The following is a 27,030-nucleotide window of genomic DNA, read 5'->3' on the forward strand; positions in this document are numbered from 1 at the left end:
GGAACTTCTCGGGGTTTGCAACAATTTCCCGTATCTTACCAGCAATCCATGGACATGGCTTCGGCGTTTCGGCGACTGCTCGCTGAAGTGTCTCTCTTGGTTGTCGGGATAATGCGTCTGCTACAACATTGAGACACCCTTTTCGGTACTTGATGGTGTAGGAGTACTGCTGCAGTTCAAGGGCCCATCGCTCCAGGCGCCCTGTAGGATTGTCAATGGAATTCAACCACTTGAGTGCGAGATGGTCGGTGAGTACCTGGAACTGATAACCCTCCAGATATGGTCGCATTTTCCGTATTCCCCATATAATAGCCAGACATTCCTTCTCCGTGGCCGAGTAGTTCCTCTCCGCGCTATTCAACGTCCGACTAGCATAGGCAATCACACGTTCCCCGTCTTCAAATTCTTGGATCAACACCGCTCCTAACCCCTGCTCACTCGCATCCGTCTGCAACATAAAGGTCCGCCCAAAATCGGGGCATGCTAGTACTGGGGCTTGGGTCAATTTTGCCTTCAAAATCTCGAATACCGTCTGCTGTTCCTCGGTCCATTTCCAGTGTTTGCCTTTCTTTAGCATGGAGGTGAGTGGCTGGGCCAGGGCCGCGAAATCCGGAACAAACCGTCTGTACCAAGAGGCTACCCCCAGGAAACGGGGCAACTCTTTCACACTGGTCGGTGCAGTCATCTCTTGTATCGCCGCCACCTTATCTGGGTCCGTGTGAATCCCTTGACCGCTGACGACGTGGCCGAGGTACTTGGTTTCACGCTTGAAAAAGTCACACTTCTCGGGATTGATCCTTAGCTTGGCGTCTCGTAACCTGCGAAAGACTTCGCGTAAGTTGTCGAGGTGGTCGTTCAACGTCTTACCGATAACAATGATGTCATCCAAGTAGGCAAAGGCAAAGGTCTCTAGCTCCGGCCCGATGACGCTGTCGAGAGCACGCTGAAAGGTCGCCGGGGCAGAGTGTAAGCCGAAGGGCATGACTCGCCACTGAAACAGACCTCTTCCGGCGACGGTGAAGGCGGTATATTTCTTGCTGTCGTTGTCCAACGGGATCTGCCAGTACCCATCCTTGAGATCTAGGCAACTAACATATCTCGCCTCCCTCAGGCGGTCCAAAATGGAGTTGATGCGAGGCAATGGGTATGCGTCAGGGTCTGACTTACTATTCAGGTGCCGGAAGTCCATGCAGAGACGCCACTGACCATTCTTCTTCTTTGCCAAGGTAATAGGGGAACTGAATGCGCTGTGGGATGGTTCGATGCAGCCATTGGCTAGAAGCTCGTTGATTTTCTCATCAATGACCGCCTGTATGGCGGGATTTCGGGTCGCATATCTAAGCTTGAATGGCCGATCGTCGGTCATAACAATGCGATGCGTGGCAGCCGTGGATGGCCCGTGTATGTCTCGAAACTTCTGGAGCTCTTCGGTCAAGAATTGTTGGATCTGTAGTTGCTCCTCGGGGGAATGCTCACTAATTGTCCGAGGCCACGCGGGTTCGACTGGGTTTAGAACGTCGGTCGTCGTACGCAGACACCGCGCATTCAGGCGCCCACACGGGCACGGTGGCTCTGTCATTGACGAAGTGGTCTCCTCGATAGCGCCGTTGGTGAACACACAGGACAATCCAGCCATGGTCAATCTTGCTCCGATATTTCGTAGGAAGTCCAAGCCAAGAATGACTTCCTCTGATGCGTCCGGCATTACTAAAAACCGTGTGCGAATGCGCTGGCTCCCGAGTTCGACTTCTGCTTCGACTGCGTTATGGACTTGTAGTTGCGACCGATCGGCCAGGGTCACATTAGCCATGCAGGGTGTCATACTGCCAGCTTGTCCCAAGGTTCGTGCATAGGCAGCGCTTATGAAGCTTCCAGTGGCGCCTGTATCCACCGTTTCAGCAACACTTCGATTTCCGATCCCAATGGTTGCCGCCAAGCGCCTGGGTTCAATGCGAAGGGCGGTAACTAATTGGCGGGATTGCTGCTGGCGGACGGACCCGTCTGTCCCTGACTGCGACGGGTCCGCGGGTCGTTTCCCGAATTCCTACGGCAGCAGTGAATTGTCCTGACCCCACGTCGCCCACATCGCCAACAGAATAGAATTTGCTGATTCCGGCACTGATTTGCGTAGTGTCCCTCCTGCCCGCAGTTGCGACACGCGGACCGTGGATCAATCGGTAGGGCATTCCCACTGCTAACTTCATCAGGCTCTATGCGTCTGTGCTGCTCTCTTGCGTGTGGCTGTAACGGTGGGAGACTCTCCAAGTCGTCGGCCATAGCGAGTAACTCCTGTAAGTTACTGAAATCTCGCCTGCGAATGTACCAAAGGTATTCCGGTAGCGCGTTCTGGAAGATTCTATCTACCTTCTTCTGTTCCGAGTAGTCAGTGTGCCTCATCAACTCCTGCATGCTGAGAGCGTAATTGCGAAACGATTCTCTTTGTCGTTGCCGGCGCTTTCGAATATCGTCGTCAAGCTGCTCGTAGAATCTGGTCGGCAGGAAGAATTGACGGAAATCGTTCTTGAACTCCGTCCACGTGCGGCCGCTGCGGTTGTTGTTGCGGTACCAGACCAGGGCCTTGCCCTGCAGCACTTCGGGCATCATCCGTGGCAACATGTCTGGGCTGATGTCATACATGTCCGCCAACTCCTCTAGCCTTTCGAGGAACTCCAATGTTTCCTTCTCCCCATTGAAGCGAACATTCCACTTACGTACTTGGTCGGCGACGGCTCGTGGGTCCATTGCGGCAGCGGGTCTGGTATCGGCTTCCCGTGTGCGAGGCACGTCTCTGTGATAGTCTGAAGGGTCGTTGCCTGCCGTCATGGGTCCTATAGCGGAATGGCTCATATGTCCGCCTGTGTCTGTGTTGGCGGCTACGGGGTTCTTCATTGTCGCTGCACCACTTTTACCCTCTTTCTTCGAGGACGCAGAGTCGTGAATCTCCTGGAGTTCCAACAGTCGCTGTGTTTCGCTTGGGCAATGTCAGCCCCGATGAACTGACCGAAACGCTTCCTCAGTTCCTCGACAGTACCTCCAGTGTCAAGTCGGAACTCGTTCAGGTAGTTCCCGAGCTCTTCTTTCCGCAGACTGTAAGCCCAACCGGCGCGTAACGTATTCGTCATTTTCTTGTTGTTGCGCTCTGTTCCTTCTAACTCTGCCCAATTATCTACTCAGGTCCCTGCTCGGGCGCCACTGTAACGACAGGTTTCCCTTGGTATGCTGGGGTATACTCGCGGGGACAGGGTTCGTCACAGACAATTTATATTCGCTAGACCCGAGTAGATGAAAAGATGTGGATTTCGTTTCTTTATATTCTTTATTGAGGAGTTCAGTAGCATTCAGTTACAATCCAATTTGGTTACTCTAGGTCATAGGTTGGCGAGGCGGCGTCGTGGTCGTGATCTGGCGTAGCACTGCGTCCACCGGTGATGCCCTTGGCTAGGCGGTCGTGATCGTTGTGTCAGGGATAGCTGGCTTAGCTGCGGCGAGTGGTCTGGGAAACGATTCGGCTTCTGGCGCGTAGTATAGGTGGTTGGTGCGGCTTCAGTCCGTCGTCAGTGTTGGGGCAACAGGTCGTGTCGTCTGAGGGTGGCTGCCTGATACGTCCGCGTAGAGCGTGAAAGAGTACAGCGAACTAGCGACGCGAAGGTAACCCTAAGTTGCCTACTGACGTGGTTCTGCGTAGGGTAATCGATGAGTCGGTGTATGCAATGAAAATATTATGATGTCTACCAGAGCGTGTCTATGTAGGGTGCTCGACGCGTCGGTGTTTGAAATGAATAATGTTATGTTGCCTACCAGAGCGTATCTACGTAGGGTGCACGGCGGGTCGGTGTATGAAATGAAAAATATTAGGTTGCCTACCAGAGCGTATCTATGTAGGGTGCACGACGAGTCGGTGTTTGAATTGAACAATGTTATGTTGCCTACCAGAGCGTATCTATGTAGGGTGCACGGCGGGTCGGTGTATAAATAAAAATGTTATGGTGCCTACCAGAGCGTATCTATGTAGGGTGCACGGCGAGTCGGTGTCTTACTGAAAATGTACGTTGCCTACCGGAGCGAATCCATGTAGGGTGCGCGGCGAGTCGGTGTATAAATAAAAATGTTATGGTGCCTACCAGAGCGTATCTATGTAGGGTGCACGGCGAGTCGGTGTCTTACTGAAAATGTACGTTGCCTACCGGGGCGAATCCATGTAGGGTGCACGGCGAGTCGGTGGCTTACTGAAAATGTACGTTGCCTACCAGAGCGTATCTATGTAGGGTGCACGGCGAGTTGGTGTGTAACTAAAAAAATGTACGTTGCCTACCAGAGCGTATCTATGTAGGGTGCACGGCGAGTCGGTGTTTGAATTGAACAATATTATGTTGCCTACCAGAGCGTATCTATGTAGGGTGCTCGGCGAGTCGGTGTGTAACTAAAAAAATGTACGTTGCCTACCAGAGCGTATCTATGTAGGGTGCACGGCGAGTCGGTGTTTGAATTGAACAATATTATGTTGCCTACCAGAGCGTATCTATGTAGGGTGCACGGCGAGTCGGTGTGTAACTAAAAAAATGTACGTTGCCTACCAGAGCGTATCCATGTAGGGTGCACGGCGTGTCGGTGTTTGAATTGAACAATATTATGTTGCCTACCAGAGCGTATCTATGTAGGGTGCACGGCGAGTCGGTGTTTGAATTGAACAATATTATGTTGCCTACCGGAGCGAATCCATGTAGGGTAACTAATGAAAATATTCACGGTTGTCACTGTCACGATTGTCACTATCACTGGCACGTATTGTAATCACTCTACTCACCTTGACTCGACTTGGCTATGCTCCTTGTCAACTCCACAGACTCACTTGCCGATGTTACGCGGTTTAGTTTTCTCCACTGACTGTCCCCTTTCATAGTTTCCCCGTCCTTTTATACCAGGCTGATCACTTGTTTACTTGCATTGTCCCTTGTTGCGTGTTGTTGGGTGTTTTGATACCAATGTTGTAAACAACTTCGACTCCCAGCATAGTTGTTGGTGTCCTGCAACGGTATGTTGTTTTGATCTTCGTTTGGCACTGATAAACAACATTGGGTCGCTGTGATGTTTGCTTGCATTGGCAGTAATAGATCAGCTTACTGGGTACATTGTTGCTACAAACAAACGGTATGTTGTTTTGACACATTTCGAATGTTGTAAACAACTACGTGGGTCGGTACAAGAGTTCAGGAAAACATACGAGGGCCTTGTAAAAAATTCAAGTTCAATATATATTTAAAAATTCAAAAAAACAATTCAAAGTGAATAACAAAAACAAGAATCCAGGTATTTCATAGCACTGTCCGTGTGACCAGAAACGAGGCACGACTTCTGGTCCTCACAGTTTTTTTATGTTAAACAATTTGCTATAAAATGATATAAAGAGGAATAGAGAAGCGCTTTTTTACAAATTCGGATTTATGCTTTCTAAAAACGTGGGAAATCGTTTGTCTGTATCATTTGTGACATTATATGAACTAGAAAAACCTACTCCATATAGACCTTTTCACTTATTATCGTTGGTCCCATCTCATGCATGAATCTTATTGACTTTCTTTTCGTCAAAAAACGAACGGTGAATTCTCATGCGGGCCTTCGAGAGGCTGTTTGGATGACTTTAGCTGAAAGGAACTTGAGTCTTTCCAACCGAATAGCTTCAGTTATAGGATTCAATTGGACGATGTAAAGATCCTTGCTGATAGGGGCGTTCCGAACATTTTTTCAGTGCATCGTACATTCCAAGAACCACGAAATGCAGGTCATGACTGACTCGCGTCTTTGTTTCTTCTTTGGCCACCCACTTCTTTATATGTTTCAAATACGAAGATAGATCGGTCCATGTTTTGACATGGCACTCATTGAAACCGACACTCCGATTTGGGATCTTCAGCACCGAGATACCATTTTTATCCGATTTGCATGTAATTGGAAATATTGAGGTAATTTAGTTCCAGAATATTGTGTGTATGGGTCCATGTTTAGGTATAACTCAGGGATCCGGAGCGGTCCATTTTTTTCGCTCCGCTCCGCTCCCGCTCCGGAGAAAAAAAACCGCTCCGAGAAAATTATAGTACAAACATTGTATTATTTGTTCAATTGAGTTTTATTTTATTTAGAAAAATCGGGCGTTACATATATGGGAGCTATAGCTAAATCTGAACCGATTTCGATGATTTTTTGCACATATAGTTAGTGCTATAGAAGATTACATTTCGCCAACTTTGAGTAAGATCGGTTGATAAATAAGGGTTTTATGACCTAATTTGGCAAAATCGGGCGATACATATATATGGGACCTATATCTAAATCTTAACCGATTTCGATGAAATTTTCAGACTTAAAGGGTGATACAGAAGATTATTTTGTGCTAAATTTGACGACGATCGGTTAGTAAAAAAGTGCAACGTGACCCCATTTGTCGAAATCGGGCAATACATATATATGGGAGCTATATCTAAATTTGATCCGATTTCTTCCAAATTCAATAACGTTCGTCCTTGTGCCCAAAAAATCTCCCTGTACCAAATTTCATCAAAATCGGTTAATAATTGCGACCGAAATCCTGTGAACAACAAATACATGGACAGACGGACACCAAGCGCTAGATCGACTCAGGAGGTGATTCTTAGTCGATCGGTATATATTTTATGGGGTCTAAAATCAATATTTCTTGTAGGCACATTTTTTTGGCAGATCAAACTTATTATACCCTAACCACTATGTGGTTTAGGGTATAATGACTTTAAAACAATGTGTTGAAACATTTTATTAATTTTGAAGATTTTTTCAGAAATATTAAATCCATTTTGACTTCATTAAAACGTAATTTGCATTCATGTTAGGATACACATTTTTATGTCGAATCATTTAGCTATAAGGATAAACAGACTTCATTGAAAAGTTTAGAGACTTTTAGACAAGGAAAAACTTTTTTTTTTTCAGAGAATTACGTCTTCTATTCTAAGCAAAATTCGTATATGAAGCATGTGAAGTATTTGGCCTCCCGACAATATTCTTTGCGGTGCACCATCTTCTATTTAATATGTGATAGAAACCAAATTTATGAAAATGGACCAAAATGGACCAAATTCTGTTTGGTCTGACCATCGGACCAAATTTAAAAATTAGAAATCTTTTGGACCAATTTTGGTCCGATCGGACCAAAACGGCAACGCTGATTGGAATTGAAAGTCTATACACAGAGTAGAAGTAACTACTCTCCGAAAGTTTTTGTTTTTTGTTTTTCCGCAGACGTAGAGAAGAGGTTTTGTTATATTTGTAATGTGTGTGTGTATGTTTATGTTTGCAACAACCTCCATCGACATCAGTCCGTGGTATACCTACGAATATTCTTACTCAGATCTAGTGTTACCTAATTTCGCTTTTTTCCCCTTTATTGTATAATAAATGTATATGCGCACATTTTTCAACCAAAATTGAAACTATCCATAATTTTAATTAAATTTTCGAGAACTAATATCAGAAATAAGACAATGCTAGGATATAGTACAATAGTAAAGCAAATATGAATGTCCTTACACTGAAAAAAAGCATGCCCGGTTCCAAAGATTTTGTCTTTACTTTAACAGTTTGGGTATTAATTCCGAGCCAAAGAAGCGGAGAATACAAGTAAGGATACTTTAAAGACGTAATTCTCTTTTAAATTTGGGGGTTATGTACTTGCTTCTAGGAAGCAAATGTTAATTTTTCATTTTTTAGATTTTTTTCGTCTGTTGTTATCAAAATCCTTTAAAAACGAGTTAACGAGTTATTTTTTTCCATATTAAGACTCGACTTCCAGTAGAAATTATGCTATGTTTCAAGTAAAAAGCGTCTTTAAAATAACGTGTTGAAAAACATGTCTTATTTTTTAACGATTTTTTGAGATGCAAAAAGGAAACAAATTTAAAGACAATTTTATTAATTTTAAAGAATTTTTCTTAATCATTAAAGTCACGTTGACCTTACCTCAAAAATTTTATCTTTCATGTTATGATACACATTTTTAAGTAAAATCACTTAATTATAAGGACAGTACAACTTCATTCAAAAGTTTATTGCCTTTTGGACAAGAAAAAAAATTTTATTTTAGAGAAATGCGTCTTCCATGTTAAGCTAAATTTGCATTCTTATTCTAAGGACATGGAATCTTTGACTTCACGACAATATTTTTTTCAGTGTAGAAAACTAAAAAATTAAATATAAATAAGATCGTTTAATTGCATTTATTTGACGTTCATTACAACCATCTTTTTAGTAATACGGGATGAAATTGATCGAAAGTACTGTTGTTACTTTTACAACACATACTAGATATATATTTTGACATTTGCCGTTTTTGAAAACAATTACTAAAAAAACACGTTGTGTTTTCCCCAATGTACGTACGTACAAAAATACATATCGTACATTTTAAACGTTTACTCACACTACGCTAAGTACTAGCTATATTTGAAATTACCTACACAGTGTAATTTCAAAGTTACACATTTCATTCAAGTAATATTTTATTCGGAGCGGAGCGGTTTTTCATTTGGAAACAGCTCCGCTCCCGCTCCGCTCCGGATTTTAGAAATGCCGCTCCCGCTCCGGCTAAAAAAGGGCTTGCTCCGCTCCGCTCCGGATCCCTGGTATAACTTCCTTTTTTTATACACCAATCTTCCGATTTGACTTTTTGGGGTTTCGGGACATTCCATAAATAATAATATGGTGTATATCGGTCCATGTTTTGGTAAAAACCCCATATCCACCTATTTCCCGATTTGACTTCCAAAACGATCGAACCTAGAAGTAAAATATCCTTATTATACCCTCCACCATAGGATGGGGGTATATTAACTTTGTCATTCCGTTTGTAACACATCGAAATATTGCTCTAAGACCCCATAAAGTATATGTATTCTGGATCGTGGTGAAATTCTGAGTCGATCTGAGCATGTCCGTCCGTCCGTCCGTCTGTTGATATCTCGCTAACTTCCGAACGAAACAAGCTATCGACTTGAAACTTGGCACAAGTAGTTGTTATTGATGTAGGTCGGATGGTATTGCAAATGGGCCATATCGGTCCACTTTTACGTATAGCCCCCATATAAACGGACCCCCAAATTTGGCTTGCCGATCCTCTAAGAGAAGCAATTTTCATCCGATCCGGCTGAAATTTGATACATGGTGTCAGCATATGATCTCTAACAACCATACAAAAATTGGTCCACATCGGTCCATAATTATATATAGCCCCCATATAAACCGATCCCCAGATTTGGCTTGCGGAGCCTCTAAGAGAAGCAAGTTTCATTCGAGCCGGCTGAAGCTTGGTACATGGTGCTAGTATATGGTCTTTAATGACCATGCAAAAATTGGTCCGCATCGGTCCATAATTATATATAGCCCCAATATAAACCGATCCCCAGATTTGACCTTCGGAGCCCCTTGGAAGACCAAAATTCATTCGATTCGGTTGAAATTTGGTACGTGATGTTAGTATATGATATCCAACAACCATGCAGGAATTGGTTCATATCTGTCCATAAATATATATAGCCCCCATATAAACGGATCCCCAGATTTGACCCCCGGTGCATTTCGGAGAAGCAAAATTCATCCGATCTGATTGAAATTTGGTCCAAAAGTGGTTCATATCAGTCCATAATCATATATAGCCCCCATATAAACCGATCCCGAGATTTGGTTTTGGAGCCTCTTGGAGGAGCAAATTTCATCCGAGTCAGATGAAATTTGGTACATTGTGCTAGTATATGGCCGTTAACAACCATGCCTAACTAGGTCCATATCGGTCTATAGTTATATATAGCCATCAGATAAATCGATCCCCAATCACACAAAAATTGGTCCATATCAAGTTCATAATTGTATAAAGCCCACATATAATTGACCCCCATATTTCAATTATGACTCTCTACGTACCGGGCAAAAGTCCATTTCGATTCGTAATTATTTGTGGACTTGCCTATGCATACCCTTTTTGTCTAATAACTAAGATACCACAACCCAATTAATTCGATTGTGGATGACAGTCTTTCGTAAAAGTTTCTACGTAATCCATGGTGGAGGGTACATAAGATTCGGCCTGGCCGAACTTACGGCCAGGGTAAAAATCTACAGAATATTGATTTCAAAAAATATGAAAGGCATTATTTCATTTGATTTTCTTGCACGTTTAGACGATGCTTAATCAACAGTGGTTCGTACAAATCCATAATCTGATGTAGTCTCCATATGTAGAAAACATTAATCTAAGATAATCCACCTAAAGTTCTATATACAGTGAAACCTCTTAAAATTGGACTATTTAAAATCGGGGACCGAAGTCTGAATTATGTGAGGCATCTAATATATCATTAAATTAACCTCTCATAAATGGATAAAATTTAGAGGACCGTGGGTGTCCACTTTGGAGAGGCTTCACAGTATATTTTAAAGAAGCATGCTATGACGAAATGGTTACACAGCAAACTTTTGTTTGTAATTATGTTATGGTGTGGGTTATGTCCGGCAGAACTTAGAGCCGTATATACTTGTTAGAAATGTCGAAGTTTAAAAAAAAGATAACTGCTACCAAAATGATTCAAAATAATAGTTCGTGTTGGAAAAACTCAAATAGCAGATGTGTTCAAATTACCACCAACTCTTTTTGTAGTTCGGACACTATGTTTTGTTACTGTCCCTAACTTTGGACAATATTCAAACCTTTTGAAAAGTTCACCAACAGCTTTTAAAAGGAGCTAACAGACATTCCCCAAAGTTTGATGTTTTACGAAAACGTGCCTTTGCACCTAAGTTGATTCAACAAAAACACTTCCATTCATCAACACTTACCGTCCATATTGCCTGTAAATGAGTCGGACAGCTTTTTAATGTATTCACAGTAAATTAGGGGATGTGATATTTTACGTGACAAAAACCTTATGCATAGTTTTACCATAAAGTTATAATTTTAGTAGAAGTAATACTTCGACTTTGGGCTCTTCTATGTGACGTCAAAATTGTCTATTTCATCTAGACAATATATAAATGTAGCAAGTGATGACCATAAAAGCAATCATAAAACTAAAATTAAAAGGAAAATGAGAGATCTAAATCATGTAAAATCAAAATAATATAAACAACTTAATAAAATTCTAAACCACTGAGTAAAGCAGAAAGTCATATCATACCCTAAACCACCCATACTAGAAAAGTAAAGTTAAGCATTTGGGGGTATTAAAATTAAAATTAGTTTGAGAGAAAAGCTTAAATCTCTGAATTGATATGCCATATATTTTCAAATCTTTAAGCTATTGCGAAGAATTAAATTACGCTAAATTTAAAACAAGTATATACAGCACTAAGTTCGGCCGGGCCGAATCTTAAATACCCACCACCATGAACCAAATATTAGGGTTTCTTTGAAATTTCAGGAGGGCTTGAGGACTTGAGGACACTTCCCGAAGATAAATTTAAAGATTTCAACTATGAGGACTATATCAGATTCTGGATTTATAAGAACCATTTTTGTTTGAGTTTTAGAGGAATCATTAACATCTCTTGTAAGTGTGCAAGAAAATTATAAAATAACGTCTTGATTTGAAATCTTAAATCTGTAGAAGTAAAATCTGGAAATTTTACATAGAGTTTCAAGCAATTTTCATGATCAGTACGCCTTCTACACCCTCAAGAAGTGAAGTCGGTCTATATGAAGGCATTACCAAATGGACCGATAAAAACTTAATCCGATGCACGTTTTTGTGAGCCTAAAATACCAGAATATTTACAATTTCAGGCAAATCAGATAAAAACTACGGTTTCTAGAAGCAAATCGGGAAATCGGTCTATATGGGGGATATACCAAAATATGGACCGATACTCACCATTTTCGGCACACCTCTTTATGGTCCTAAAATACCTCTAGATTTCCAATTTCAGACAAATTGGATAAAAACTACGGTTTCTATAAACCCAAGACCCAAATCGGGAGGTCGTTTTATATGGGGACCATACCAAAACATGGACCGATACTCACAATTTTTGGCACACGTATTTGTGGTCCGACAATACCTCTAGATTCCCAATTTCAGTTAAATTGAATAAATACTGCGGTTTCTATAAGCCCATGAAGTAAATTCGGGAGATCGGTCTATATGGGGGCTATACCAAAATATGGACCGATACACACAATTTTTGGCACACGTATTTGTGGTCCCATAATACCTCTAGATTTACAATTTCAGGTAAATTGAATAAAAACTGCGGGTTCTATAAGCCCAAGAAGTAAAATCGGGAGATCGGTCTATATGGGGGCTATACCAAAATATGGACCGATACTCACAGTTTTCGGCACACGTATTTGTGGTCCTACAATACCTCTAGATTTCCAATTTCAGGTAAATTGAATAAAAACTTCGGATTCTAGAAGCCCAAGAAGTAAAATCGGGAAATCGGTCTATATGGGGGCTATACCAAAATATGGACCGATACTCACCATTTTCGGCACACCTCTTTATGGCCCTAAAATACCTCTAGGTTTCTAATTTCAGACAAATTTGATAAAAACTACGGTTTCTATAAGCCCAAGACCCCAAATCGGGAGGTCGTTTTATATGGGGACCATACCAAAACATGGACCGATACTCACAATTTTTGGCACACGTATTTGTGGTCCTACAATACCTCTTGATTTCCAATTTCAGGTAAATTGAATAAAAACTGCGATTTCCTTAAGCCCAAGAAATAAAATCGGGAGATCGGTCTATATAGGGGCTATACCAAAACATGGACCGATACTCACCATTTTTGGCACACCTGTATACGGGCATAAAATACCTCTAGATTTCAAATTGCATGGAAATTGGATAAAAACTACGATTTCTATAAGCCCAAGACCCCAAATCGGGAGGTCGGTTTATATGGGGACTATATCAAAACCTGGACCGATATAGCCCATCTTCGAACTTCACCTGCCTGCAGACAAAAGACGAGTTTGTGCAAAATTTCAGCACGATTGCTTCATTATTGAAGACTGTAGCGTGATTACAAAAGACAGACAGGCAGACGGACGGACGGACATCGTTTTATCGTCTTAGAATTTCTCCCTGATCAAGAATATATATACTTTATATAGTCGGAAATCGATATTTCGATGCGTTACAAACGGAATGACAAACTTATTATACCCCCGTCACCATTCTATGGTGGTGGGTATAATAAATAAGTATATACTAGAGGTCTGCATCGAATAACTTCACTACATGTATGCAATTCGATGTCGAATATAGTACATACACTGTCTTTCTCTCAGAGCGCAAGTAGTGAAGTGAAGAGAACACTTGCTTGTCAAATACCACCAAGTACTTATCCGAAACAATATGTGTTCCGAAAAAAATGAACAATAAAAATGTAAGTACTTGAGAAAAAGTACAACATGGATTCTCTTCACTTCACGTGGTACCACAAGTATTTCTCAGTTATGTGCGAAGCAAAACTTTCCATTATTATTAAGCATAGATATGTATGTATGTCACATATTTCATATATTTCTGTATGTCACACACTTACCTTAACGTTTGCCGTTCTTTATAACAAACCGAAAACATATATTATGGAGAGTAACTATTTTTTGTATTTCTGAAACTGCACGTGGTACATGGAGTACTCTATGAAGTTTTGTTCTCGCAACATACTCGACGTGATCACTCTGAGTACACTTCAATAAGAGAGAAAGAGGAATATGTGTTTGTTGGTAGTGAAGACATCAGAGTAGCAACAAGAAGTTACTCGTGGCTTTTGGTGTTCATCAAAATGTGTACCAATTGTTTTGCGATTCTCTCAAAAAGATGTACTCATGTAGCAAGTACACGTGTGCTCTTCATTTACAAATGGAATTGTACAGACCTCTAGTATATACGGCAGTAACTTCGGCCAGGCCGAATCTTATGTACCCTCCACCATGGATTGCGTAGAAACTTCTACGAAAGAATGTCATCTACAATCGAATTACTTGGGTTGTGATCAGGGATCCGGAGCGGAGCGGAGCGTGGAGCGGAGCGGAGCAAGCCCTTTTTTCGCCGGAGCGGGAGCGGCATTTCTAAAATCCGGAGCGGGAGCGGAGCGGTTTCCAAATGAAAAACCGCTCCGCTCCGAATAAAATATTACTTGAATGAAATGTGTAACTTTGAAATTACACTGTGTAGGTAATTTCAAATATAGCTAGTACTTAGCGTTGTTAGAGTAAACGTTTAAAATGTACGATATGTATTTTTGTACGTACGTACATTGGGGAAAACACAACGTGTTTTTTATACCCTCCACCATAGGAGGTATATATATATATATATATATATATATATATATATATATATATATATAGGGGTATATTAACTTTGTCCTTCCGTTTGTAACACATCGAAATATTGCTCTAAGACCCCATAAAGTACATATATTCTGGGTCGTGGTGAAATTCTGAGTCGATCTGAGCATGTCCGTCCGTTCGTCCGTCTGTTGAAATCACACTAACTTCCGAACGAAACAAGCTATCGACTTGAAACTTGGCACAAGTAGTTGTTATTGATGTAGGTCGGATGGTATTGCAAATGGGCCATATCGGTCCACTTTTACGTATAGCCCCCATATAAACGGACCCCAAATTTGGCTTGCGATTGCTCTAAAAGAAGCAAATTTCATCCGATCCGGCTGAAATTAGGTAGATGGTGTTAGTATATAGTCCCTAACAACCATGCAAAAATTGGTCTATATCGGTCCACTTTTTCGTATAGCCCCCATATAAACGGACCCCCAAATTTGGCTTGCGATCGCTCTAAGAGAAGCAAATTTCATCCGATCCTGCTGAAATTTGATACATGGTGTTAGTATATGGTCTCTAACAACCATGCAAAAATTGGTCCACATCGGTTCATAATTATATATAGCCCCCATATAAACCGACCCCCAAATTTGGCTTGCGATCGCTCTAAGAAACGAAAATTTCATCCGATCCGGCTGAAATTTGATACATGGTGTTAGTATATGGTCTCTAACAACCATGCAAAACCATGTACCTATAACCCCCATATAAACCGATCCCCCGATTTGGCTTGCGGAGCCTCTAAGAGAACCAAATTTCATCCGATCCGGCTGAAATTTGGTACATGGTATTGGTATATGTTCTCTAATGACCATGCAAAAATTGGTCCATATCGGTCCATAATTATATATAGCCCCAATCGATTCCCAGATTTGTCCTCCGGAGCCTCTTGGAGGAGCAAAATTCATCCGATCCGGTTGAAATTTGGAACATGGTGTTAGAATGTGGTCTCTAACAAACACGCAAGAATTGAGCTTTTTTCGTTCGGAAGTTTGCGTGATTTCAACAGACGGACGGACGGACGGACATGCTCAGATCGACTCAGAATTTCACCACGACCCAGAATATATATACTTTATGGGGGCTTAGAGCAATATTTCGATGTGTTACAAACGTCCACCATCCTATGGTGGAGGGTATAATAAGAATATTATGGCAAACTTTTCAGAAATCGTGCGATATATGGGAACTACATCTAAATCTGAACCGATTTCAATGATTTTTTGCAAGTTTATTTCATTTATGGTATAAAATTTTCAGATAAACCGAAACCCCTATTCACAATGGATTTCACACTTTATGACGCCATTTACATAAAATAGTTTAATTTCTTCTGTGTAGTCTGAATTTTCAATATACTAACCTAGCAAAGAAAACAATCATTTAATATAGTCTTCACTTCTCAATTTTCATGTGTTGAAAACATAACAAAATGTTTCATGAATTTCCCATGACTATTTCTCTTTGGAATTTTTTAGGAACTTTTGCAACTCAAACAAAAGAATAAAATATATAATGAAAACAAAAAAATACCAAAAGTTGAACGTGATACAAGTAAACCAAATCAAATAAAGAAAATCTCCAAACGATAAAGTTCATTATTGAACAAACCAATAGAAGGAAAAAAAAACTTTCTTCAAAGTATTTCCCTTATTACTGGGACCACCTTCCCCATTGTTAAAGTTCTGAAGGCTGCCACTTTCAATAAAGTTGAGATGAATAATAAATGAAAGTTTTTTTATTTAAACGAAGTTTGACGAGTTTTTAATGTTAACCACCTGCAATTGATTTTACGTTGTAAGAATGAAGCTAAATTTCCGTGAAATCAATGGCTATTATGTCTTTAACAGTCTTTTAACTACAATGTAATAGGAGAAGCAATTGGGGAAAAGAATTTCGATGGGCAAAGAAATCTCATTGGCCTCCTAACTGCCAAGAGAAATTATTGATGTCATAATATTGAGTGACATTTGCTTCGCAATCGTGCAAATTTTTTTACTCACGCATCTACGTAGTGGAAATTCGTACTAACATACGATTAGGTTATGCTAACGCATGCGTACTCACCGTTGCCACAACGAAATTTTATTTTGGACAAATTTCCCACTATCAGACTAAATTTCGCATTTCAATGAAACTTGCACTCACGATCGGCCGTATGTCCTCAGAAATGTCGTGAGTCACGATTACTCTCGTGATTCATATACATTTGCGGACTTACCAAAGATCTCCTGACTCAAGAAAATTCAAAATAATATGATAGGAGCTATTTTTGCGGCGACTATGTAACATTTTCACCTGCAACCATGTTGGCTCACTGAACATGGTTCTAAGAAAAATAAAATTGTCCTCATCTAAAATGATATTATATTGATAAAAAGAATTTTGTTTGAATCAAAATACAATGGTCACGATCTAAAATGTTATGGTATTCGTCAAAAATGTTTTTCTTCCAGTTAAAAGAACATTGTCACAAACTAAAATGGTTTGATCTTTATGAAAAAACTCTTGTCTTCGTCGAAAAAAGGACGCCACTTGAGAAAAGAAAACACAAAATTAACTTTATTTATTTGTTTTTATTTATTTATAGACTAATTCATTGGTTATTTGTATTTATATTGTAGTCCAGGCAAACATCACATATTTTTACATACTCTATTTTGGTATAATTTCAACAATAAGTAATCGTTGCATATTTACTGCGTGCCCGTCAAATGTACAAACGTAGACATCATGTAACTGCAAATAAAAATAAATGATACCATATAGCAAAATGCAGAACAAAAAACAGGTACATTTTTTCAATTAAACTTCCCTTTTTTGTGTTCACATAAAACCACGTGCCACTTCTGAATAAATAAATTAACACAAAACACAGTAATTCCGTATTCTCCGTGCATTCCAAGAAACAATCAACACACCACTGACGCTAAAAACGAAAATCAATGTTTTTATAAAATTCTTTTCGCCGCAAAAAAATTAAAAAATTACATGGTCACGAAAAAATGTACATGGTTTTTATGGCCATGTAATGGTCCTAGACAGGGATCCGGAGCGGAGCGTGGAGCGGAGCGTGGAGCGGAGCGGAGCAAGCCCTTTTTTGCCGGAGCGGAGCGGGAGCGCCATTTCTAAACTCCGGAGCGGGAGCGGAGCGGTTTCCAAATGAAAAACCGCTCCGCTCCGAATAAAATATAACTTGAATGAAATGTGTAACTTTGAAATTACACTGTGTAGATAATTTCAAATATAGGTAGTACTTAGCGTAGTGTGAGTAACGGTTTAAAATGTACGATATGTATTTTTGTACGTACGTACATTGGGGAGAACACAACGTGTCTTTTTAGTAATTGTTTTCAAAAACGGCAAATGTCAAAATATATCTCTAGTATGTGTTGTAAAAGTAACAACAGTACTTTTGATCTATTTCACCGTATTACTACAAAGATATTTGTAATGAACGTCAAATAAATGCAATTAAACGATCTTATTTATATTTAATTTTTTAGTTTTCTACACTGAAAAAGATATTGTCGTGAAGTCAAAGATTTCATGTCCTTAGAATAAGAATGCAAATTTTGCTTAGCATGGAAGTCGCATTTCTCTAAAATAAAGTTTTTTCCTTGTCCAAATGTCAATAAACTTTTGAATGAAGTTGTAATGTCCTTATAATTAAGTGATTTTACTTAAAAATGTGTATCATAACCTGAAAGATAAAATTTTTGAGGTAAGGTCAACGTGACTTTAAAAATTAAAAAAAATTCTTTAAAATTAATAAAATTGTCTTTAAATTTGTTTCCTTTTTGCATCTTTCCTACAAAGCAAAAAATCGTTAAAAAATAAGACAACACTTTATTTTAAAGACGCTTTTTACTTGAAACATAGCATAATTTCTACTGGAAGTCGAGTCTTAATATGGAAAATAAAATTGTCGTTAACTCGTTTTTAAAGGATTTTGATAACAACTGACGAAAAAATCTAGCAAAATGATAAATTAACATTTGCTTCCTAGAAGCAAGTACATAACCCCCAAATTTAAAAGAGAAATGCGTCTTTAAAGTATCCTTACTTGTATTCTCCGCTTCTTTGGCTCGGAATTAATACCCAAACTGTTAAAGTAAAGACAAAATCTTTGGAACCGGGCATGTTTTTTTTCAGTGTAAGGACATTCATATTTGCTTTACTATTGTACTATATCCTAGCATTCTCTTATTTCTGATATTAGTTCTCGAAAATTTAATTAAAATCATGGATAGTTTCAATTTTGGTTAAAAAATGTGCGCATATACATTTATTTTAACTTTTTCTCACATTGAAAACTAATGACTTGATTTGTATTATTGCATGTTATCTACTTTTTTTTGAGAACGAACATTTCTTAAAAACGCTGTTCGAAAATGTATTTTTACAATAAAGGGGAAAAAAGCGAAATTAGGTAACACTAGATCTGAGTAAGAATATTCGTAGGTATACCACGGACTGATTTCGATGGAGGTTGTTGCAAACATAAACATACACACACACACATTACAAATATAACAAAACCTCTTTCGGAGAGTAGTTACTTCTACTCTGTGTATAGACTTTCAATTCCAATCAGCGTTGCCGTTTTGGTCCGATCGGACCAAAATTGGTCCAAAAGGTTTCTAATTTTTAAATTTGGTCCGATGGTCGGACCAAACAGAATTTGGTCCATGTTGGTCCATTTTCATAAATTTGGTTTCTATCATATATTAAATAGTAGATGGTGCACCGCAAAGAACATTGTCGGGAGGTCAAATATTTCACATGCTTAAAATACGAATACTAATTTTGCTTAGAATAGAAGACGCATTTCTCTGAAATAAAGTTTTTTCCTTGTCTAAAAGTCTCTAAACTTTTCAATGAAGTCTGTTTGTCCTTATAGCTAAGTGATTCGACATAAAAATGTGTATCCTAACATGAATGAAAATTTCGTTTTAATGAAGTCAAAATGGATTTAATATTTCTGAAAAAATCTTCAAAATTAATAAAATGTTTCAACACATTGTTTTAAAGTCATTATACCCTAAACCACATAGTGGTTAGGGTATAATAAGTTTGATCTGCCAAAAAATGTGCCTACCAGAAATATTGATTTTAAACCCCATAAAATATATACCGATCGACTCAGAATCACCTCCTGAGTCGATCTAGCGCTTGGTGTCCGTTCGTCCGTCCGTCTGTCCATGTATTTGTTGTTCACAAAATTCCGGTCGCAATTATTAACCGATTATGATGAAATTTGGTACAGGGAGTTTTTTTTGGGCACAAGGACGAACGCTATTGAATTTGGAAGAAATCGGATCAAATTTAGATATAGCTCCCATATATATGTATTGAGAACGCGATGTCTGGTGTCTACTCAGAGGTGCGAAAAAAGTTTCCCGGACCAAGTCCTCGACGGCAAGATGCTGGATGGTATCAAGGACGATATAAGTTAATAGCTTTTGCAGACCAGAGGTCTATGGATTGCTTTAAAGCTGCATTGATGCTAATTGGTGAAGTTTGGGAAGGAGCCGCTTTGGAGTTAGTCGATAAAAAAGACATACCGGCTAAACCTAGAGCACATGCATGGATACCGGCAAACCCTCCTGATCCTGAGTCAATACTAGAGAGACTAAAAGAATGTAATCCAGATCTTCCAACCGCCGATTGGAAGGTTGGTCGTTTGGATGAGGTGGATGGACCAAGACGACATGCGGTGTTTATATTAAACATAGAGTCGCTGCCACATCTAGCCCAGACCCAAGGACGCGTAAGTTATGGCTTTCATGATATCCATATGAAGGTATACAAAAGCGATCAGCCAAAGGATACCGAAACGGACAAGCCTCCGGTAGAGTCAGCAATGAAAAAATCTCCTAGCGAAGCCGAAGGAGACATAAAACCTACAGACTATGGCGAAAATCATATGCGGGAAGTTTCTACAGGCTCAAGCCTCACCAAAGCTGAACCGCGGATTGTTGCGAGAGTCACCGAGATCTGTGAAGAGGAAGCCCTTGATGACTCAATTGAAGCGGCTGATGTGACGGTGGTTGAAAATTTGGATGGTTCTACGGTTCCTCCAGATAAATCTTCACCATTGTAAGGCCGCTTGTGTTGCCTTAAAAGTTCTCCTGATGAAAGGAGACATAGATATAGTTCTTATTCAAGAACCATACATATATAAGAACAAGATCTGTGAATTAAGCACTCCGGGTTTCAAACTTTTGCATAATACCGGTAACGATATAAACTGAGCATGTATAATTGCTAAAAACGAACTAAACTTGTTTCTGCTTCCTTCATTGAGCAATGCAGACACTGTCGTAGCCAGTCTAGAGATATCCACATGCAAATATTGGGTATCTTCGGTCTACATGGGACATGATAGGGATATGCCACCCTGTGCCGTTAAGACCTTAGTTGAGGAGTCACTAAAAACAAAGACAAAACTCATTATGGGATGCGATGCAAATGCACATCATAGTATTTGGGGAAGTAGTGATACTAATGCAAGGGGAGAGTCGCTAATAGAGTTTATTTTGCGTACTAACCTGGTAGTTTGCAATAAGGGAGATGCACCAACCTTCGTCACCAGGAACAGACAAGAGGTTTTGGACGTAACGTTGACCTCTCCGGAACTGAATGATAAGATATCTGAGTGGCAAGTTTTGAGGGAACATAGCTTCTCAGATCATCGCTACATCAGTTTCAGATTGGCTGTTCGTACTTCAAAGACCATATTTCCGCCAAATGTTAGGAAAGCTGATTGGAATAGGTATAGGGAATCGTTCAATTTGATGATACCGGAAGTGCCGGAGACAAATATGGGCACTGTGCAAGATATCGAACACGCAGTGGAGCGGATTACTAAGGCATTCAACATTTCACTGAAAGCTGCAAGCCCTAGAGGAAAGCCAAGGGGAAAAAATCGGCCGCCATGGTGGACTACGGAGTTAAGTAATATGAGGAAATCCTGCAGGAAGCTCTTTAACAAAGCAAAGTCCACAAGAGCTCCGGAGGATTGGGACACTTACAAGATGAATCTGAGAGAATATAAACGAGAACTGAGAAGGTCTCAACAAAACTCTTGGGATGATTACTGTAGCAGTATTGAGAATACGTCAGAGGCTTCCAGACTACGGAAGGTACTAGCATCCACTAACACCGCTCCAGGTTTCATTAAAACATCGGAGAGAAATTGGACAACGTCCAGTGAGGAGACGTTGGAGGTACTTTTGGACACACACTTCCCTGGAAATCAGACGGTTGAACCGTGTTCCGGCGGTGTAACAGAGGCTCAGCGATCATTTCCTATCGAGGAAATTGTGTCGGAATCTAGAATAAAATGGGCTTTAAATAGCTTTGGACCATTCAAATCCCCCGGACCTGATGGAATTACTCCGGCGGAGTTACAGGCAGTGGTTGGAAGAATTATCCCCTGGTTGACGGTGATATATAAACAATGTGTAAACTTAGCATATATTCCAGAAAAGTGGAGGGAAACAAAAGTCGTCTTCATACCTAAAGCAGGAAAAACCTCTCACTCGAGTGCGAAGGATTTCCGACCAATCAGCTTATCCTCATTCCTACTTAAGACCCTGGAGAGGATGATAGACATGTATCTTAGAACTACCGTGGATTCAGGTTTGCTCTCGAAACGACAGCATGCATACTCGAAGGGCAGGTCTACTGAGACCGCATTGCATGAACTGGTCAGCTTTATTGAAAGCTCACTATCTGTCAAAGAATACACAATCGTGGCGTTTCTAGACATCGAAGGGGCGTTCAATAATATCCATCCGAGCTCGATATTAAATGGACTGACAACTCTGAATGTTGATCCAGGTATTCTTAGGCTGCTAGACGAACTTCTAATGAAGAGACTATTTCAGCCACACTAGGGCAAGCAAACATACAAAGGTATGTGAACAGAGGCACTCCCCAAGGAGGAGTTCTATCACCTCTTCTTTGGAATGTTGCTATAAACAACCTTCTGGTTTCTCTAGAAAAAGAAAGGATAAAAGTGGTGGTATACGCAGATGATGTGGCGCTAGCAGTCAGGGGAAAATTCCCATCCACAATCAGAGATATTATACAGAGAGCTCTCCGGATGACTGAGAAATGGGCGAAAGATAATGGTCTTGGTGTAAATCCAGCAAAGACAGAAATAGTCATGTACTGCAAAGATCGCAAAACTCCCACGGTTAGGCCCATTTCCTTAGGGGGTACTGAAATTCCCTTTGGTGAGTGTGCAAAATACCTTGGCGTTATTTTGGACAGGAAGCTGAATTTTAGGCTTAATATTGAAGAGAGGGCGAGAAAAGCCACGGTAGCTTTGTACTCGTGCAAAAAGGCAATAGGGAAAAAGTGGGGACTAAGACCAAAAATTGTGCATTGGCTATACACGGCAGTGGTTGGACCTATAATGCTATATGGTGTTGTAGTCTGGTGGCCGGCACTTCAGAAACCGACCTGTTTAGATAAAGTTCAGCGTATGGCTAGCTTATGTATCTCAGGCGCATTTAGTAAGGCAGGAACAGACTCCCTTAATGTCATGCTACATCTATTGCCTTTAGACATTTTGGCCAAACAGTCAGCTGCAACAACGGCTGTGCGGTTGCGCGAGCTATCGCTGTGGTCGGAAAAAATGTACGGTCATAGTTCGGTCCTCAAAGTAATGCCAGATGTGCCTAACGTAGTGGATTACACCCTGGCAAAACCACTTTTCGACAAAAAGTTTGAAACTCTAATTCCCAACAGTGAGGCGTGGTGTACACAGACCCCGGGGAATAAAAGATATATAGATTTCTATACTGATGGCTCCAAATTGAATGGACAAGTGGGGTTCGGAGTATATTCTAAAGATCTGGAAATTCGAATAGCGAAAAGATTACCTAATCACTGTAGTGTTTTGGCAATAAGAGAGGTGGTGAATTGGCTGAGAAGTAATGTTCCAAAAAATGTGGGCATTAATATATACTCAGACAGTCAACCTGCAATAAAATCCTTGGACTCTGTGTTCCTTAACTCAAAAACGGCCATAGACTGCCGCAAATCTCTCAACGAGATGGCTGAGCAGTACAATATTCACCTAATATGGGTGCCTGGTCATAGGAACATACCGGGGAACTGTGAAGCAGATGTGTTAGCAAGGCTAGGAACTACCTTACATATTCCACGGGGAACTAGAATCTGTTGGTATGCCTCTGGCCACCTGCAAGCTCTTACTGCGTGAGAAGGCTGTTATGATGGCCAATATTCGATGGGAAAATTGCAAGGGTTGTAACGACACCAAGCAAATATGGCCCCATTTAAACTTAAACCGCACACTAGATATGCTAGTGTTCTCAAGGCGTCAGATAGCACTCCTAATATCTGCTATAACGGGTCGCTGCCTGATAGGCGAATTTGCAAAAACTATAGGTGCGAAGTATAATGACTATTGTATAAGCTGTCATGACGTGGAGGAAAAGGAATCAATTAAACACCTCTTGTGTGAGTGTCCTGCTTTTTGTGTAAGGCGTAAGCGAATTTTAGGAGCATATAGCTTTAGATTACTGGCTGACCTGGAAAACGTTAACTTAAGCAGTTTGTTAATGTTTTTGGAGCAATCTGGTTGGTTCCACAAAAGTTAATAATAGAGAAGTTTCAGTGGTTAAGACTAGAAGTGCCCATATGTAATAGGTACTTTTAGTTAAATGTGGTATCACAATGGACTGAATAGTCTAAGTGAGCCTGAAATTTAATCGGGCTGCCACTTTAACCTAACCTAACCTAACCTAACCTAACCTATATGTATCGCCCGATTTCGGCAAATGGGGTCACGCTGTGCTTTTTTTCAAACGGATCGTCGCCAAATTTGGAAAAAGGTAATCTTTTTCATCGCCCTTCAAATCTGCAAAATTTCATCCAAATCGGTTCAGATTTAGATATAGCTCTCATATATATGTATCGCCCGATTTTCCCAAATTTAGCTATAGCTCCCATATATATGTACCGTCAGATTTTACTAAATTTGGCCATAAAACCCTTATTTATCAACCGATCTTACTCAAAGTTTGCTAAATGTAATCTTCTATAGCACTTACTATATGTGCGAAATATCATCGAAATCGATTCTGATTTAGATATAACTCTCATATATATGTATAGCCCGATTTTCCCAAATTTGGCCATAGAACCCTTATTTACTAACCGATCTTACTCAAAGTCCACTATAGTACTAACGGTATGTGCAAAATTTCATCGAAATCGGTTCAGATGTAGGTATAGCTCCCATGTATGTATCGCCCGATTTTGAAAAATTCGCCCCTAATAACCTTATTTATGACCGTAGAGGCCTCATTTCTTAACTGATCTTTCTCAAATTTTGCACAAGGTAACCTTTTGTGGTATTAATTTAACCCGCAAAATATTATGCAAATTGGTTCAGAGTATATAATTATATAATATACTATAATTTTCTCGAAGAGGAGCGGAGCGATTTTTTTTCTCGGAGCGTAGCGTGGAGCGGAGCGTTTTTCTTTTCTCCGGAGCGGGAGCGGAGCGGAGCGAAAAAAATGGACCGCTCCGGATCCCTGGTCCTAGACATGTCTATACGCAACCTATAAAAATACTTTTTTTCCCTGCAAAAAAGTAAAAAAATTGAATGGTGAGGTACATGATTTTTCCGACCATGTAATGGTCTCAAATTCTATCATTTAAATAATACAAAATTTTGCGGTATTTGAGCACCATTTAAATGCTTATTGCCAACATATATTTTTCTCCGCTCGAAAATTATTTTTTCAAAGACAAAATACATGGTTTTCGCGCCAATTACATACTCTAGATTAACATTGAATGGATGCGGCAACCATGTCCAAACATGTTTTTTCTGTGCGTGCGTCATAAAGACTAACTAAATTCGTGTCTTCAACAAAATAGTTCAGAATTTCTTAAAATTTGTAAATTTTAACAAAAATCTGTTCATCATGAACTTCGTATGTCACTTAAGACATTCTTGCAATTTTGAACTTCAAGTTTTTCCTTCAAACTATAAAATTTTCTTTAACAAGTGAAAAAACTTAGTTATGTCTAATAAATTTTCTTGAATTTGTCGAAAAATATTTACTTATTTTTATGACATCGGAGTGATGCCAACGTTTGTAATACTGTTTAGTTAAAATTTTCTACATATATTCAAAATTTTCTAAAATTAACCGAAAGTTTTCTTCCTGGTGGGTTCACTATTTTTCCAGTGTATGTAGCCCCTATATAAACCTAACCCCAAACTTGACTTTTGGTGTCTCATGGAGGAACAAATTTTATCCGACCCGGTTGAAATTTGGCCCTCCAATTACCGTGGGAAAATTGGTTTATATCGATTCATAGTTATTTCCAGACTCCTCTATGTAAACCGATCAAGAAATAAATTGACCTATATATGAATTTTATTTGCCTCCATATGGACTAAAACAATCTCAAAGTACTTGGGCAAGTGTTATTACAACCCAAGTACTTCTTTAGTAGAACTTTTTACGAAGTCCATGGGTACATAAGATTCGACCTGGCGACCGGCCGTATATACTTGTTTTTACGTTCTAAGCCACATACACTGAAAAAAGCATACTCGGTTCCAAAGATTTTGTCTTTACTTTAAAAAATTTGGTATTGATTCCGAGCCAAAGAAGCGGAGAATACAAGTAAGGATACTTTTAAGACACAATTCTCTTTTACGCTTTCTCTCTTTTTCGTCGTCCATTACCACGCAGTCAAACTTCGTCAGCATCGTTGTGTACAGCCTCCGGGATCGCGCTTTGGCCGTCGTATTTTTTTTATCATCGCGATTAGGAGTCACTACCTTCTTGTAAGTCGATAGTCCGGCTCGTTTTTTGGCTCGATGCACGGTTGTAGACGATACACCCAGCTTATTTGCGGCATCTCGGAGAGAGAGGTTAGGGTTTCGCTTGAAACTACCGGCAACTCTCTTTGTCGTCTCAGCGGCTTCCGGTTTTCGATTTCCCCCCGATCCAGACTTCCTGGCTGTCGACAAATGTTCCCCAAACACTTTAATTACATTTGTAACGGTTGATTTGGCAACTTTTAGCGATTTTGCCAGCTTTGCGTGCGAGTAGTTCGGATTTTCGCGATGCGCGAGCAAAATTTTGATACGCTGCTCTTCTTGCTTGGACGGCATTTTGACAACTGAAGAGTGAATTCTAAAATCAAAATAAGAGCAACATTCTACACACACACACACCTTCAAAATGAGGGATGTTCAGGTTTTTTAAATGCAAAATTGAAAGAAATACGTCAAGTTTATATAGACCAAATTTTGACCGTATCACCCTTTACTAGTCCTGATAAATAGCATCCATATCGGTTCAGATTTAGATATATTGTATCGCCTAATTTTGGCCATAAAATCCTTATGTAAAGGGTGATTTGTTAAGAGCTTGATAACTTTTTTTAAAAAAAAAACGCATAAAATTTGCAAAATCTCATCGGTTCTTTATTTGAAACGTTAGATTGGTCCATGACATTTACTTTTTGAAGATAATTTCATTTAAATATTGACCGCGGCTGCGTCTTAGGTGGTCCATTCGGAAAGTCCAATTTTGGGCAACTTTTTCGAGCATTTCGGCCGGAATAGCCCGAATTTCTTCGGA

This window comes from Haematobia irritans, chromosome 3 (assembly GCF_050003625.1).
Source record: "Haematobia irritans isolate KBUSLIRL chromosome 3, ASM5000362v1, whole genome shotgun sequence".
Lineage (NCBI taxonomy): Eukaryota > Metazoa > Arthropoda > Insecta > Diptera > Muscidae > Haematobia > Haematobia irritans.